At 51.6% G+C, this 16,837-nt stretch overlaps 1 long non-coding RNA gene across 1 annotated transcript in view; it reads left to right on the top strand.

Annotated features, from left to right (window-relative positions):
• Positions 1 to 12,048: 12,048 nt before the first annotated feature.
• Positions 12,049 to 16,837, top strand: part of LOC138580551 (uncharacterized) — an 86,985-nt gene continuing 82,196 nt past the window's right edge. The window contains exon 1 of the long non-coding RNA XR_011304290.1: positions 12,049 to 12,244. This is a non-coding gene — a long non-coding RNA (uncharacterized lncRNA). The remainder of the gene's footprint in view (positions 12,245 to 16,837) is intronic.

Genomic DNA, 16,837 nt, shown 5'->3' with positions numbered 1-16,837 from the left:
CTCAGAGTAAATGAAGGTATAGGACAGATGAGCGTAGAGATGAATATATAGAACAAGATATTACTGCTGGATGCGTGAAAATCACGAGTGATTAAAATGGATGAGTGCAGAGAGGATGAGTGCGTGGAACGGTTAAGTGCGTGGAGCGGGTGAGTCCGTAGAGGGGGTGAGTCCGTAGAGGGGGTGACTCCGTAGAGGGGGTGACTCCGTAGAAGGGGTGAGTGCATAGAGGGGGTGAGTGCGTAGAGGGGGTGAGTGCATCGAGGGGATAAGTGCTTAAAACAGGTAAACGCATAGCACGCTTGAGGGCATAGAGCGGATGAGTACCTGGAGCGATCGAGTGCCCAGAGTGAACTGACGCGTCGCGTAGAGCCAACGAGCACGTAGAACGAACGAGCACTGACGCATCCAGTACTGATGAGTGCGTAGAATGGATGAGTATGTTGAGCTACTGAATGCGTACAGCATGAATCAGTCAGGAGTGCATGCCTGGGGCAGTCAAGTGTGCATGCCTTGGGCAGTTAAAGTGCATGGTTGAGGCAGACAAGAGGGCATATGTGGTGCGGACAAGTGGACAGTCGTGTGGCAGACAAGAGTGCATGCGCGGAGCAGACTAGACCGCGCAGGGCGGAGCAGAGTGTATTTGGACCTGACTGGGGTGCATAGAATGGATAGCTGTCCACGGTACGGACTGGAACGCATAAATATTGCGCGACGTATATAGTATGGTTTAGAATGCAAAGAACGTTTGAAAGAGCATATAACTCATCATATCACACCACGATGCTTACTCTCTCCTTTACATCACCACTCAACTAGAACACAGACACCATTCGGTATAACTGTTCTCATATCAACATCCGCCGCTCACCCCACATCATTCTAAGTTGACACTGCTGGTCTCACACCCCCCAGCCAGGCGTTCTCTTCAGGCCTAACGCAGCCGCAGCCGTTCTGGATAAAACCTGCCTGAACGAACACATTCTCCTGACCTCTCAACCACCACACCTATCGCTAAGAAGCAGCTACTACACGGATATCACACGAGCTGCACACATACTCGGTGCTCACATGCACCTTCTGACTCTCTCTACTCTCTCTACTGATTTGAACTTCGGTTCCCAAGGGCGTTCAACCTACCATCGCCTTCAGACCATACCAATGGTATATAAGGCGCTATATAAATGCAAAATAACATAACATAACATAACACAGGCAAACCACACATGGGCTGGACATACACGCAACAACACTCACTGGATGGGGGTCAAAGTCCTGCATCTCTCCCACTCCTTCGACCGATTCTGCCGGTATGAACTCCGCAATGAGTGACTCGTGCGGAGTGAGGTCATCCTCCTCAGGTGGTGGCCCACTGCCAGTCACCAGAGTCATGCTGTAATAAGAGGCATGCTTGGCCTTAGCGCTGCGTATGAGGTCATCCCAACGCTTCTTGCACTCGGCAGCTGTGCGCACCTCATGGCCAAACGCACTCACATTATCCGCAACATGCTTCCAGTGGGTATTCCGATGGGCAGCCGTAGTTTGACAATTCGGCCCCACTAGCATGTCACGGCTGTGTTCCCGAACGTAGTCCACAAGTTCCTGCGCACAGAAAGGCATCTTCCTTAACGTGCAGGAGACCGTGGCTGTGTCTGGGGTCCCACCCTGTGTTGCAGGTGCAACCTTCCTCCTCTTGGGTGGTGGTGCGGACCCTGGCTGGCGAATGCCGCCCTGATCAGTATGGCCAGTGGCACCGGTGGATTGAACCAAGGGAGTGGCAGGTGGAAGGATGACCGAAGGCCTGACTTGCGTCAGTGGCTGCTGGGTGCCCTGGAATGGACCTTGCGCAGCAACATCCACTGTGCCAGGGTCATTGACCGCAACTGTCCTGGTTGATAGGCTCACAACCAGGGTGTTGTTGGCTGCCGCTGCCCCTGCACTTGCCAACACCTGGCTGGTTGGGGCAGCAGATGCCATTACTGCCCCAGGGACACCTGCCTCGGTCAGGGCAGCCCTGCGTGCACCTACAGTGTTCCTCCTGACCTGCTGGAAATCTTCCATGGACTCTTCAAGTGCCAACGCAGCCTGCGCTGGCAGACCCTGAGCCTGGGTGGTAGTGTCCACAGCTGCACCTGCAGCTACCACTACTCTTGGGCCCGTGGCAGACGATGAAACGGACTGCCGGGTCACATGGGTGCCAGTGCCAGATGCATGAAATGCATCTCCCAGAGCCGCAGGGGGTGGTGGCATGACTGCACCAACAGGTGGCACAACATCGTCCCGAGCTGCCACACCCCTGCCTCTTCCCCCTCTGCAGCCACCCTGGACACCCTGGAGTCCCCCTACTCCCTCGTCACCCCGGCCACATCCCTGACCATGCCCACCACGAGGAGTACGCCCAGCTGAGGCGGCCCTCACCTTTCGTGGCCTCCCAACCATGGCACAGATGGAGTAGTGCCAGCACAGATGGAGTAGTGCCAATGGGAGGTGTACACGACAATTGTCCTGGGCAATTGGGGTGAAGGTGGTGGGATACAAGATGTTAAAAGCACCCCTGCACCTGCAAGGCTGTATGTGACCCCAGTGATGAATTGACGGGTCACGCAACGCTCAGGCACCCAAAAACTGCAGTGAAACCACGCACGCAACCCCCAGTAGCCCACTTGTGTGGAATTAACCTCCCGCAGTACGCGGTGGCACCCAGGGACATGAAAAACACGTACGCGTGGGACACACAGGCTACTATGACCTCGAAAACGGGTATGCGATACACAGGGGCACCCGCAGTGGGAAAAATAGCATAATGAAAAACACGCATACCCAATACGCCTGCCAAAAGAAGAGATACGTCCTTGATCCGCTGTGAAGTTGTGATGGTGTGGTGCGCGAAACAACACGAAGTAGGAACACACACATCGGTCTCCACGAAAGGCACATACAGCGAACTGCTGGTCCTGCACACCTTTAACCCGTGCTGAGAGAAATGCCCGCGCGCGTCACGTCACTTACGCGCTTAGGTCCTTTCCTCGGATTACACGCATTAACACGCGGACGTGCTGTTTTTTCACGTGCTGAATCACTATGCACCTGTCACGAGGGAAACGCCCCTGCACGTAACATCACAGACGCGCTTACGCGCTAAGGGCCTTTCCTCAAATTACACGCTGACATGCAGTTTTTTCGCGTGCCAAATCACTCCGTATCAAGCTGGCCACGCAACAACATACGGAAGACCACGCTCCTGCCCAGAAGGCCATTTTCCTGCCCCCCAGAGCCCCGAGTATGCTCCCACCTGCCATCTGCTGCTGCCTGCCTGCTTGCTGCCCATGTGCCCTGCTATTTGGTGCCTGCACGTCAGCCATCTGCAGGGGTCCAGTTGCTGTGTCCACCCCTTCTGGAACAGAAGACTCCTGACTGGTATACCATCGCTCACAGCCCAGCCCCAGGACCCAGTTGCCCACCCACACCTGCCTCGGGGGTCGCCATGTCTTGGCAAACACCATCTGAGACCACTGGCGACCCCCAGCCAGAGAGGCAGAGGGCTATCAGCTTCAGCGATAAGGAAGTTGGTATCCTGGTGGAGCAAGTTCTGGGGCATTATGATGCCCTCTTCACATCATCGCGCACCGACAAGGAAGGATGAAGGAGAATCTGGACGGACATAGTGGGTGCCATCAACGCGGAGGGGTGGCACCCTGAGACCTGAGACACGTTCAGAAGCGATGGGAGGACTACAAGTCCAGGACCCTCAAGAAGGCCCGGCGCCTCTTAGAGGCAGAGGGTGCAGTGGGGCGCCAGGGCCAGTTTACCAACCAGCAGATGAGGGTCCTGGAGGGCATTCGCCCAGTACTTCGCCACCAGATCCACAGGATGCAGGCCCGTCTGGAGTCGAGCGGTGAGTGGCCATGCATTGCTGTGGGACACAGGGCATGTTGCAGTGTGCTGGTAGTCAGCTACTTGCCTGTATGTGTGACATAGGCCATGTATGGATGTGTGTGCAGGGACATCATGTTGCTGCATGTGAGACCAGTTATGCGTGAGCCACATGGATGGTGCATGTGTTACAATGCAACATGGGGAGCAGCATGCAGAATTCACACATGAACGCATGCCTGTCTCTGTTCTTGGACATGGATGGGGTGTGAGAGATGGGTGCTGCTGTCATGGACATGTATGGTGTACATGTCTGTGTGTCTGAGTAGCGTGTGTGTGACTTTGAAATGCCATGGATGCATGAAACATGTCCGTGACGATGTGTTGATTCACTGATGCAGTCTAGTCATCCTTCTATCCACTGTGTCTGTGGTGTACAAGGCCAGATGCATGAGCCTCAGTATGACCCATGATGCATGTGAGTTTGAAGACAACATTTATGTCAATAGTGGCCCTTGTACATGGATGCTAATGTTGATTGCATGCGCCGTGCCTGTTTCTGCATGTGTGTTGCCTGCATTGACCCATGTGTTGTGGAGGGACAGGATGGAAGTGACGTTTGACAGTGCCACTCATGTGCTATTGCTTCCTGTCTAGGGGACTATTGTACACTACCCTAATGCTTGTGTTCTATGTCTCCCTCTAGACAGCGTCGAGTGAAGAAGAGGGCGGGGACGGCGCTGTGGAGCAAAGCGGCGGGGATGCCTCCACCGGCTGGCGACGCAAGGCCCAGCCACCCTCCCAGGAATTACCATCATCCGGGAGCGAGGGCACTGGTGCCGCGTCTGCCACTACGGCTGCAGCGGAAGGGCCGGGTGAGCCCCCACAGGGGCTTGTGATGGCGGAAGACGGTGCGGAGCCATCCAGGTTGGTGGTCTACACAGAGGAGGAGGAGGCCGCTACTGAGACGCACATGGGGCCTGGTGGGGGTTGTACCACTGGTGCAAGTGGTGCAGTCCAGGGCCAGGGGCAGGAGGCAGCACAGGTCGCTGCGGAGGGGCCTGTGCATGTCACTGTCCCTGACCCTGTGACTGCACCACCATGGACCAGCAGGGATGCCCCGTCCCAGGTCCGTCCACAGGTAAGGGGGAGGCCCACGTCATCTGGCACTCCACTATCTGCGGACGAGGAGACCCATGACTGTATGGGGTCCGTCCTGATTGGTGTCGCGTTGCGCACGCGTGACATTCGTGATGACGTGCGTGCTTCCTGGGGGGACCACGCACGCCATCACGAAGAGCTGCGTGGCAATGTGGCACAGTTGGGAGGGGCCCTGGTCCGAGGTTTCCTACATGTGTCGAGCACTCTGGCGGCCCTCTCCTTCTCTGTGGAGACTATGCGCCAGTCGTTCTCCCTGCCGTCTTCCGGCCCAGATTCCACCAGGGCCCCCTGTGGACCTGGCCCGACCAACGCAGCCAGATCGGTGGAGATCACATCCCTGCCACAGTCGGGAGTCGGAGGTCCAGCAGGGGTGGACAGCCCACCAACTGGAGACCAGCAGATGGAGGATGTGCCGGCATCATCAGGCAGGGCACATGGACAGCAGCAGCAGGCTCAAGGTGGGAGCGATGATAGCACGGGGCCATCAACATCAGAGGGGCAGGCATCGGCCGGAGGGCAGGAGGAACCTGGAATGGGAGTGTCTTCCGTGTGGCAGAGGTTGGGCCTGCGTATAGATGCGGAGTGGCGGCGGGCAGAAGAGGCACGGCTCACCATGGTCAGGGCGGAGTTCTCCATGCGCAGGGCATTGAGGCGGGCTGAGTGCCTCGAGGCAACTCGCAGGGAGTTGAAACAGGCCATGACTGCATCCCTGCAAGACCTCAGGGCCAGGGGAGAGGCCCGCCTCCGGGACATCGACGTGGAGTTCGATGATGCGCTGGCCCGGGATATCACAGAGTGAGCCGTAGGACTTGCCCGCCGCCATTGTATATAGTTAATTAGTGTTAGGTTTCCTTTCTGTTTTTATTTCTTTTGGGGCCCTTGGACAATGCCCCACCTTTTTGTATATAGTTGTTCATTAGGTATGGTTTTCTGTAGGTTTCCTTTCAATGGTTGGGCTCATGGACCCTGGATTTGTACTTTGTATATAGTTCTACATTGGATTTCACTTTATTTTTTTATTTTTTTCCATGGATCAATGGTTTTGTCTGATTTTTTCACTTTGGATTTGTTTGGACGGACAGACACGTTGGACCCATGTGCTTTTGGATTGATTTGGATCCTGCTTTCACACATTTTTTTTATATTTTGGACATGCAGCTTTTTCTTAATTATTTCCATTATTGTGTGTTTCATTTCATTCCCTTGCTTTTGTGTTTAATTCATTTTTATTTCATAGTTCAATGTGTGGTATTCTATCTTTGGTTTCATGCATGTCACGATGTGTGTTTTCTCAATCACATGCACCCATTGTGTGTGTGTGTGACGGAAATGTGTTGATGTGCATACTTGCCATTTGGGATGTATCATGTGATGGGGATTTCAATGTGGGGTGAATGTAATACTTGGTTGTGTGTTTGGACTGGGTTGGCGTGGGGTGTGATTTGGGTGGCCATAAGGCCCATGATTGTGGATCGTGATGACGTGTTGGGGGGGGACATGAGTCGGGGCCTGCTGGCAGGTGCCTGTCACTGCTGGGTGGGTGAGTGGGTGGGGGATATGAGTCCGGGGCTGCTGGCAGGTGCCTGTCACTGCTGGGTGGGTGAATGGGTTCAGGGACATGAGTCAGGGCCTGCTGGCAGGTGCCTGCCACTGCTGGGTGGGTGAGTGGGTGCAGGGACATGAGTCGGGCCTGCTGGCAGGTGCCTGTCACTGCTAGGTGGGTGAGTGGGTGGGGGGACATGAGTCGGGGCCTGCTGGCAGGTGCCTGTCACTGCTGGGTGGGTGGGGGTGCAGGGACATGAGTCAGGGCCTGCTGGGGGGGACATGAGTCGGGGCCTGCTGGCAGGTGCCTGTCACTGCTGGGTGGGTGAGTGGGTGGGGGCACATGAGTCAGGGCCTGCTGGCAGGTGCCTGTCACTGCTGGGTGGGTGAGTGGGTGGGGGGAAATGAGTCGGGGCCTGCTGGCAGGTGCCTGTCACTGCTGGGTGGGTGGGGGTGCAGGGGGACATGTGTCAGTGCTCACTTGTGCATGGTGACATGTGGGCTGGCTGGGGTGCATGGGCAGGGTGGATGGGCTGCCTGTGGGGCATGGCCAGGGGTGCAGGGTAGTCCCCTGTGTTTTGGGCTGCCTGCAGGGCCTGGGGAGGGGGGAGAGGGCACACCTGGGAGGCCACACACTGCCAATTTGCGTTGGGGCACCCAGGATCACACGTACCCCGCTCCCCCAGCGTAATCGCGTGTGGAACTCCTTGCACACCCCTCAGAATACACGTACCCCGCTCGGTCAAGGCCTATCGCGTGTAAAACGTCCCACGCACCCCCAGAATACACGTACCACTCCCACAGAAGCGAAAACTCGCATAAAACTCCCTGCGCACCCCTCAGAATACACGTACCCCGCTCGGCCAAGGCCTATCACGTGTAAAACGTCCCGTACACCACCAGAATACACGTACCCCTCCCGCGGCAGCGTAAATGTATGTAAAACTCCCCACGCACCCCTCAGAATACTCGTACCCCGCTCGGCCAAGGCCTATCACGTGTAAAACGTCCCACGCACCCCCAGAATACACATACCCCTCCCGCGGAAGCGAAAATGTGTGTAAAACTCCCTGCGCACCCCTCAGAATACACCTACCCCGCTCGGCCAAAGCCTATCGCGTGTAAAACGCTCCGCGCACCCCCAGAATACACGTACCCCTCCCGTGGCAGCGAAAACGTGTGTAAAACTCCCCGTGCACCCCTCAGAATACACGTACCCCGCTCGGCCAAGGCCTATCGCGTGTAAAATGTCCAGCGCACCCCCAGAATACACGTACCCCTCCCGCGGCAGCGAAAACGCGTGTATAACTCCCTGCACACCCCTCAGAATGCACGTACCCTGCTCGGCCAAGGCCTATCACGTGTAAAACGTCCCGCGCACCCCCAGAATACACATACCCCGCTTGCACAGGGCCTATCGCGTGTGATACTTCACGTGCACACCCCAAATACACTTACCCCGCTTGCACAAGGCCTATCGCGTGTGATACTTCACGCGCACACCCCAAATACACGCAGGCACCCCATCCACCCTGGGCATGCCCCAAAGGCAGCCCACGCCACAGGGGGGTGCTTTTTCTATGCTATTTATCTGGCGCGAGCGGGGTACGTGTATTCAGAGGGTTGCGCGGGGAGTTTTACATGCGTTTTCGCTGCCGCAGGAGAGGTACGTGTATCCTGGGGGTGCGCGGGAAGTTTTACACGCATTTTCGTGGTTGGGGGGCTGTATGCTGGTCCACTGGCCTTTGCGCCATGTACTGGATTTGTGCGCTGGTCTTGGCACACAGGGCGGGGTTGGGGGCGTAACTGGAGCTGCTGCAGGGTCGCTGCGCCACTCTGCGCCACGGCTGGTTATGGATGTTGAAATCCATGAATACGCTGTGCGCTGAAATGGGTTTTGGCGCACGCGGCTGCCGCAGGTGCACACTGTGTGCCAGCCGCGTGCGCCACTTGTGCGCCGAATTCTATGAATTACCCTGTAAATGTTAAACCAGTGAACATTATGGTGTATGATGAGAGACATGAAAACAGTGCTCGCCTCCTGGCATGGAGTTACAGCATTAATACATCTGAGGTTTTTTTGAATAGCTTTGGAGAAATTTTAGGGTGGAAAGAACTGAAGAACATGAAGCATGGGCTGCTGCACAAGCTCGGTTGATACTTCCCCAGTGACCTCTGACGCAGGGGTCGCAAGGTAAATGCCATAGTCACCAAAAGGCAAGCTAAGTGTGCCAGCTTGGTCCCCTGACGAGCCTCAAATGACATCTGTGAGGACGGATTGCAAACTTGTGCACTTTGGTGCATGCAATTCTGATTGTTTGCACTCCAAGGTGCAAATGATGCACAGAAACCCAGGTGTTCCTAGGTCGCCTCGTAATGCAAACATTCGTCCATGTCTCTTGCCATGTACGTGCTTGGCTCAAAACATTGACATGGATTCCTATAGAATGTGCCTGGTTGTAGCAGGTGCAAAAGGCAGGGGTGTCCATAGGAATTCATTGCAAATCTGCCCGCATGAAAGTTACACATGGGGGCAGAAGCTGTACAGTTTGTACGGCGGAGTGAATGGAAGGGCCGATTCAGCAATTTGCATCCGAGCCCACTGTTGCTATGATACAAATTGAGGAAAAGCCGTCCCATTGAGCTCTCAGCTGCTTCATGGGGGATGAGGTGCAACAGCAGAACACACTTTTGACCCCACTGGGCCTATGTGTCACAGTGGCAGTGCTGTCACCATTTGTATTTTATGTTTAAGCAGGGGTTGCGGTGGACCTTCGTGCTTTTTATGGAAGCAGGCTGAGCTATTTATTGGGGTGACTGCACAGTGCCATGTTCCGTGCTAATTTCAATGGTTGCATGGTCGGCCTATAATCATTGCTTACAATGGCTGCATGGTGTGCCTTTGTGCCTGCGTGCTAGGCTTGGTTTTTTTCCCCGGGCTACTCTTGCAGACCTTGTTGCACTTGTGACCTCGCGGTGGGACAGTGATATTAAGCATTGTGGGTCCTGCATGTACCTAAATCAATGAGGTAGTACTATGTGGTATACAAATTGGCCCTCATTCGGTTTACCCTGTCTGCCACCTGATATCCCAGTAATACTGGGATACTACGGGCGGCGGCGGAACAGTATGTTTCCATTCCTGTGGATTCCCATAGGACTCTATGGGAATGGGGGCACCAAAGCACCAGCACCCTTAGTAACTGTGCCATCATCTACCGGTAGGGGCCTGAACTACTGGCAGGTCAGGCCTACCGGTAGTTCACAGCCCCTACCTGCAGACTCGGGGTGAGCTGGTCCGGAAAAGGTGCACCGGTACCCAGGGTCGGACTGGAGCATAAAACTGTCTCGGGCACAAATGATAAAGTGGCCCACAGTTCCAAATGGCAATTCATTTCGGTAGTTACAGACTGCTTGAATAGTATCCAAGGTGCTGTTTTTTTGTTAAAATGTAAGCAAATTGTGATAGTTAAAGGATATCTATTCAGCAACAATGGTCAAAACTACTAGCTGCATAGTGAACTAACTCATCAAACTGGACCACATTGGCCAAAAAAGTGGCCCATTTTGACCAGGAAAACCGGCCCACGCTAGCATTTTACATTTTTAGTTCGGGCATTGCCCTATTGGCCAGCCTTATTTCCGGATCGGCTCACTTGTAATGAGGGCCATTGTGTGCCGGAGTTATGCTTGGGGCAAGCAGATTTCTGCAGTATGTGCAGGCAGGGGTGCAATACCAGGGCACATGTTGGTGAGCATAAAGATGAGACAGTTCTGTGCCAATGGGCAGAGAGGCAAGGTGTGCATTTGCACTCACGCCTTGGTCATTGTAGCTCAGTGTCAGCAGCAACGAGGCTGGTTTGTGAGCGAGTGGGCTTCTGACAGGGGAAGCTGCGCAGGGCCTGACCGCCTCGTCACCAGTGCAGTTCTAGAAACACTGCGCGTGCGCGAAACAGCACACGCCTTGCTCCTGCTGAATCCTCGTGCTCATAACTTGACTGCGTAATTCATGTATTTTCAGGAGGCAAGTGCGATAACGATCTATGGGGCCTGCGGGCAAAGGTAAGAATCAAAGTTGGGCTTTGAGGCTTGCATTTGTTATTGGTGTTGCGGTAGTCATGGGTGGCATATCCTGGTGCAGATCTGGCAGGGGTGCAGGACCCCTGGCAGGGCGGGTCATTGATGCATAAGACCTCCTGATCTCCTATCCTGTTGGGTGTGTTGGGGTACATGGGTGCAGCAGGAACTCCCATCATCTGCTTGACTTCCCCATCTCTGGCCTCTAGGAATGTCGAGGGTGGGGCTCGGGAGAACCATCTTCGGTTCCGGAAGCACCTGAAGACCTTCCTCTTTGCTTCTGCCTTTGCTCTTCCTCTCCCCTGCTGATTTGTCTGCTTCGGCACCGGGCACTGGTTACCCTCTGATTTCGGGCCCAGACCCCTGCCCTCCCAGCCACACACCCGCACAGCCTCCTGGCAACCCCTGAGCTTGGTTCTGTATCTGCAACCCTACAGTCCCCTTCCAGCATTCATCAGACACCTGTTGTCTACTCCTTATTCTCGCACTTACCACCTGCTAGCCGCACTACCTGGTGTTATTCTATCACGTGTTCAGCACTTTCCACTGCCCCTCGCACTTTCTCTCCTCTGCGCTTGCACGTTCTCAATGTCGCTGGGCCTAGTAAGATCGTTGTGTTGTCCTCCCTTGTTCCCCTCCCTGGCACACGTTGTTTTGTCCTCCCTTGTTCCCCTCCCTGGCACACGTTGTTTTGTCCTCCCTTGTTCCCCTCCCTGGCACATGTGTATGAGCGTGATACAAATATCATATCATATCCGTGGGTTGGATGATAGTTTGGCTGAGGGCTGACACCTGCCTGTATGAATTTATAAGTATAAATCAGTGTTGAATTCGAAGTGGCATTTGTCAGAGGGAGAGCCAAGCACAGGTTGCCACAGCGTTATGCCGCGTTCGCATGCATTTATAAAGCGCCTAATCTCCGCTTTAGCTGTTTTCAGCGCACCAATGCGATCCAATACAAGCAATGGCGAAATAGTTTATATGGACCCGAAAAGACTAGCAAGACCCTCGGTTCAAAAAATAGCAAACCACATACATGAAAACAGGAACATTAAAGTACAAATCCAGTGTTTGGACAAACATAGGCGACAGGCTACACTAGCTCCTTTACGTACATTCAAGCACTATGAGAAACCTCGTGGCGCTACGCCAGTATCCGAGGATGTCTGGCCATTTCTGGCGCGCTTCTTTTCTGCTGGTTTTCGTAAGGCAAGTGTGTCTCCGCGAGTTGGGCAGTGAGAAAAAGAAAGAAAGAAAAAAACCTCCCCGTTCACTTGCAGCAGCACCGAGTGCGAATGTTATTTACCGAGAGGAGGAGAGGGGCGGGGCAGCCCTAAACAAATTCTTGGCCATGTAAGGATGTGAATCCCGCGTTACTCAGCAGGATATGGCGAAGACGGAGGAGCCGCGGCGTGTCAGGCCGCCCGCGCCGTGATAAATCTCACCTCATGGGAAGCCGGGCAGCTATGTGCCAAGGGCCTGAATGGAAGGCAACCACACAGCGCCCCTCCGCCCCCACCCCCTAGCGATAAAAGAGCCGCCAGACCAGCGTGTGAAGGGCAGTCAGGCGGGGAGAAGTGACTGCGCACAGGTAATAAAAGTGTCTCTCCACACACCTTGCCGTTTGTGTAACACACACTTTAAGTGCCTGCGAATCCCACGCACTGTAGGCGCTTGGCTGCTTAGTCGAGGAGCATTTGTTTGCAATTAAGTTTCTTTTTGGCAGTTTCATCTCTAGTATTCTAAAAGCTGCCATTTCTATTTATGTCATTCAAAACACATCACATTAATTCAGCCTGAATTTGTGTACTTATATACGGTTATCCTAAAGCTCATTTGCACGCGTTCGAGACGCCTGACTGGCCAAAAAAGGCAAATATCATTTGGAAACAATATGCCCTTTGTTGGGGAAGGGGGGAAGCCCAGTCGTATAAATGCACCTGCTGAGAGAGGTCTGTGTAGCCTGATGCACGTCCAAAATGAGCGCATCCTTTTTTTGCCTGACAGGTTGCGGATGCCGTTCCAGTTTGCCATAATCTCTGGGCTATTTGAGGTTTTCCAGTCATGCAGCTGTCAGCAATTCCCGCGCCTTTTCCGGCGTTACATTCAATCCTTCCACGTTATTGTAATTCAGCCATTCATTCACTGTGGCGCCGTGAAGCAGAATTACACCGCACATGGCGTTCTCCCAAATCACCAACAAATAAGCAAATACAATCGCCAACCCCCCTCACTATCGCGAGGGTTTAGATTCTGTTAAAGGTACGCAGGCGAGTATTATGCCTTACCTTCTTTATACACTAGTCCAGCTGAAAAGAAAAATTACTCTTCAAGAAAAAACTGTTCTTAAAATAAGTAAAACATGAAATGAAACTTCAGGACTAGCTGGGTCCATGACCTCTGTACAAACCACTCACAGCCTGACCCACTCCTTAAAAAGCTGCGTCATTAGTCCCTCTTCCATCTTCTTTAATGTGCGGAGCAGACACATGTACTTGAAGCAATCTCCACATAAACGATCCAAGGAAAGATTTAGCCCAGCGCCACTGTCTGTTGTGTGTGACGACGAAGAAGGCTCGCCAAGAGCTGTCATCTCTTCCTCACAGGATATAGGCCAACAGAAGCTTTTACAATCCATGACGCCTGTTTCCTCATTGGCACCTGAAGGGAGATACAAGAAACATCCATGGGAAGACTGGCACAGAGGGCACCATGCACTTTATTCTCATGATTTCGAAATGACAGGAGCTACCTTTTGCAACTAGACATATATTGTAGCAGCCTTGGGTACCCAGAGGCAGTGAACAGTAGTATCCTCATGCCCACTGGGAAGGGAAGGCTACATCAACCTGTACGGAACAATAACCCCTTCCCTGTTTAAACAAGAACACATGAGGAGGTTGAGCTCCCTCAAGGCATTCGTGTTCCCAGTGCGGACTTTATAGAACGACAGAGCCAGATATGACAGACCATATCCCCAAGAATGAAAAGTGCGCCCCTGGTGGAAAACAAATAAGATGGGGGTCTGATAATCGCATGCATCCCTTAACGGGAATTTGTTTCGAATTGAATTGATATTTTATTTCTATCGCGCTCACACACAAGTGTTTCAGAGCGTGACAAGGCATTGGAGGCGAACAAGGGAGAACAAAACAACGACCTTACTAGGCCCAGTGACATTGAGAACGTTCAAGTGCATGGGAGAGGGGGAGGGCAAAGTGCAAGGAAGGGGGGAGAAGTGGAAAGTGCAGAGCAGAAGGAGAACAGAATAAATAATACATCTTTTTTAAAAAAAAATTATTTATATATTTATAACGCACCGCAGCTCGCAAGCATCAGGGCGCGACAGAAACACGAAGGCTGAAGAGATCACGGGACTACGTAAAACAGAGAAGAGAAGGACTCAAATTGAGTCCAAAGCTGAGTTTGTAACAGATTACCGAAAGAGTAATGTTTTCAGCTGCTTCCTAAACGAAAGATAGTTACTTTCCAGCCTAAGATTAGCCAGAAGCTCATTCCAGAGAGCAATTGCCTTGGTGGGAAAAGCCCTCCCAAGTCCGGTGGCTTTTACTCTGGTATGGCTGGATTTGAGTAGCCAATACATAAAAATACAATCAACAAAAGTGGTAGTGCAGCCAGCAAGTGCTGAGTTTAAGGCAGCAGACAGGGTAGGTCTGATAAGTGCAGGAAGGAAGAAGGGGGGCTGTATGGGTACACATACAGACCTCACTGCAAGGGGTGGCCCAGAGGCAGTGCAGGAGGGTGGCAGGGTGAGCAGGTACCTGGGCCCAGAGGACAGAGGGTGGCCAGGTGCACAGTGCCAAGGGAGACCAGACCAGTAGGAGAGAGGGGGGCGAAGGCAGAAGCAAAGAGGAAGGTCTTGAGGTGCTTCTGGAACCAGAGATGTTTCTCCCACAATGACCTGCCTCTGGTTATTTGTGGAACTTGCTTGCAGCCATTAGAAAGCCACTAATATCCCATTGTAATTTTCAAGCTGCAACTGTGCACCAAATACATACTCTATGGCCAACCAAACCCAAGGCAGGACGTAAAATAAAATAAAAATAACTTAAAATGGAAGGCTACTGCAACCTCCGGCGATCCTTTACATACATTCTGAACTACACAGATCCATACCAACTATGCTGAAGGACAAAGGGGCGAGGGGGCTAGACTTTAATAGCCCCTTCTGTACTTCCCAAGTAGGATGGTGGAAACTGAAACCCATATTAACAGGTTTCCAAATTAGAGGATTTCTAAAAATAGAAAAAACAGTAGCAGGAACAAATCCCCCATTACAGCTTTTGGGTAAAACTACAAATTGTCAATGTTCCAACCACTTTATGAAGGAGCTGAGCTGTTTTACGTAAGATTATTTGTGCAAATTGGGTCTAAATTTAGACATAATATGTGAACGACCGGACTATGAGTCAGTGATCAAAAGAAATCTTGAGAGAGGGATATGGTAAGGGACATAGATAATCTGTGGAAACTCAGCAGATACAGAGAGTACTCTCATCAAGGTTTCAAGATGGGTAAACCCACAAGCTACCTAATAAAATGGTCCAATCCATCGCTCAGGAGATTTATGCTGCAACTAAGACTCAATATATTGGGATCCAAAGAATACACGAACAAGTGGAATAGAGCTGCCCAAGAGGTCAAACATCTAATGTGCAGGCACTGTTCTATAGAAGTGGAAACAGTTCGACAGCTATTGGCAGCATGTATAGTACTGAAACTCTTGTATATCAAAGGATATGGCGGTCGTGGCACATCCATAGAGAGCATAAGCAGGGACCAATTTTGGTCGAACCTGATTGGGGCGGAATCAGTAGTATACAACGCTGCTGCCTACTATAAATGGCAAATGACGACCGATTAGATAATTAACTGATAAATGTCATAAAAGAAGTCACCATATGGCTAATTTAGGAAAGAATATAGAAATGCTGACATTTTACATACAGAGGGGTTTTTAGTCTCCTGTGTTGATGAATTGGTTCTTTATGTAGCAGGTAATGCTATTTTTAATTTTTGTGTTTTTAATGTGCAAAAGTTTGTTCTTGACTGAATATAAACTAAATGCATAAAATAAAATAAAAAATAAGAGGATCATCTGTGTTAGGAAAACGAGAATTCAGGATGGAACATGCCATTGCAACAAAAATACCATATGAGTATTATTCCTCATAACAGTCAAAAAGGATACATATTATCCAAATGTTAACCCTCCGAAAAATAAAAATAAAAGACTAATTTGCCTGAAGCCTAAAATGAAAAAAATTAGTTAAGCTGAGCCAGGCCACCAGGAAGACCAGCCCAAACTCCTGGACATCATCTACATACATTCTAAGGAACATAATCAGATGTTCACCATACTTCGTGGCCCAGGATTACTCACGTTCGTCCTCCCTTAACAAAGGTAATAACTACTGCATTGACATAAGAAAATCTGAGGTTGAGGGCCACTGATGACATGAGGTTAACAGTATCCAGAGAAAGAAAACCCTGTCCATTGTACCCACTACACTGTGAGGGATTTGGAGCAAACAGATGGGTAAGTAAATGCAGAGAAACACAAGTACAAACCAGTTTCTAGGCATAAATGTTGAGACATCAACCCTGTGCCCCCCGACACTAATGATGCTGAAACCAGGTAATTGTGAAAATAAAATTGCAAACCTAGAAAATGGAAGATACTGTTACATGGTGAAGGACGGCATCCTCTTTGCAACTACTTTCCTCAATCCCAGCATACTTGAGTGGTGAAAAGAATAGCTATCAACCCGGGGGGTGGTTGGAGAGGGTGGGATAATACTTGCCTAATAGAATCTAAACCCACACTAACAATAGTGAGGGGGAATAGCCATTCTAGGTCAAGACCAGAGGCTTCATACTATGCAATTTTAATGCTATCGTGCAGGACTTGGAATATGGAATATGGATTTGACTAACAGGAGCTGAATGCAGCTCCCGGGTCTTCTGCATCACTTGGGAAGCAGGAGGAACTCTGGAAAGCCAGGGGTGTTCCATAACGTTCCGCCAATGTAACTCCCATACAAGGTGCAAACCATACATTTGTCAATTCTATACAACCTACTAGGTGTGTCCTAATGCGTATTCATGCACGTTACCAAATCACAGAAGGAATGACTCATTGGTATGTTTGCCTGGAAACATT

Source organism: Ambystoma mexicanum, chromosome 3p, assembly GCF_040938575.1.
Source record: "Ambystoma mexicanum isolate Mex_15411 chromosome 3p, UKY_AmexF1_1, whole genome shotgun sequence".
Taxonomy (NCBI): Eukaryota; Metazoa; Chordata; class Amphibia; order Caudata; family Ambystomatidae; genus Ambystoma; species Ambystoma mexicanum.
The sequence above is the reverse complement of the archived record's forward strand: the minus strand, read 5'-3'. Positions and strand labels throughout refer to the sequence as shown.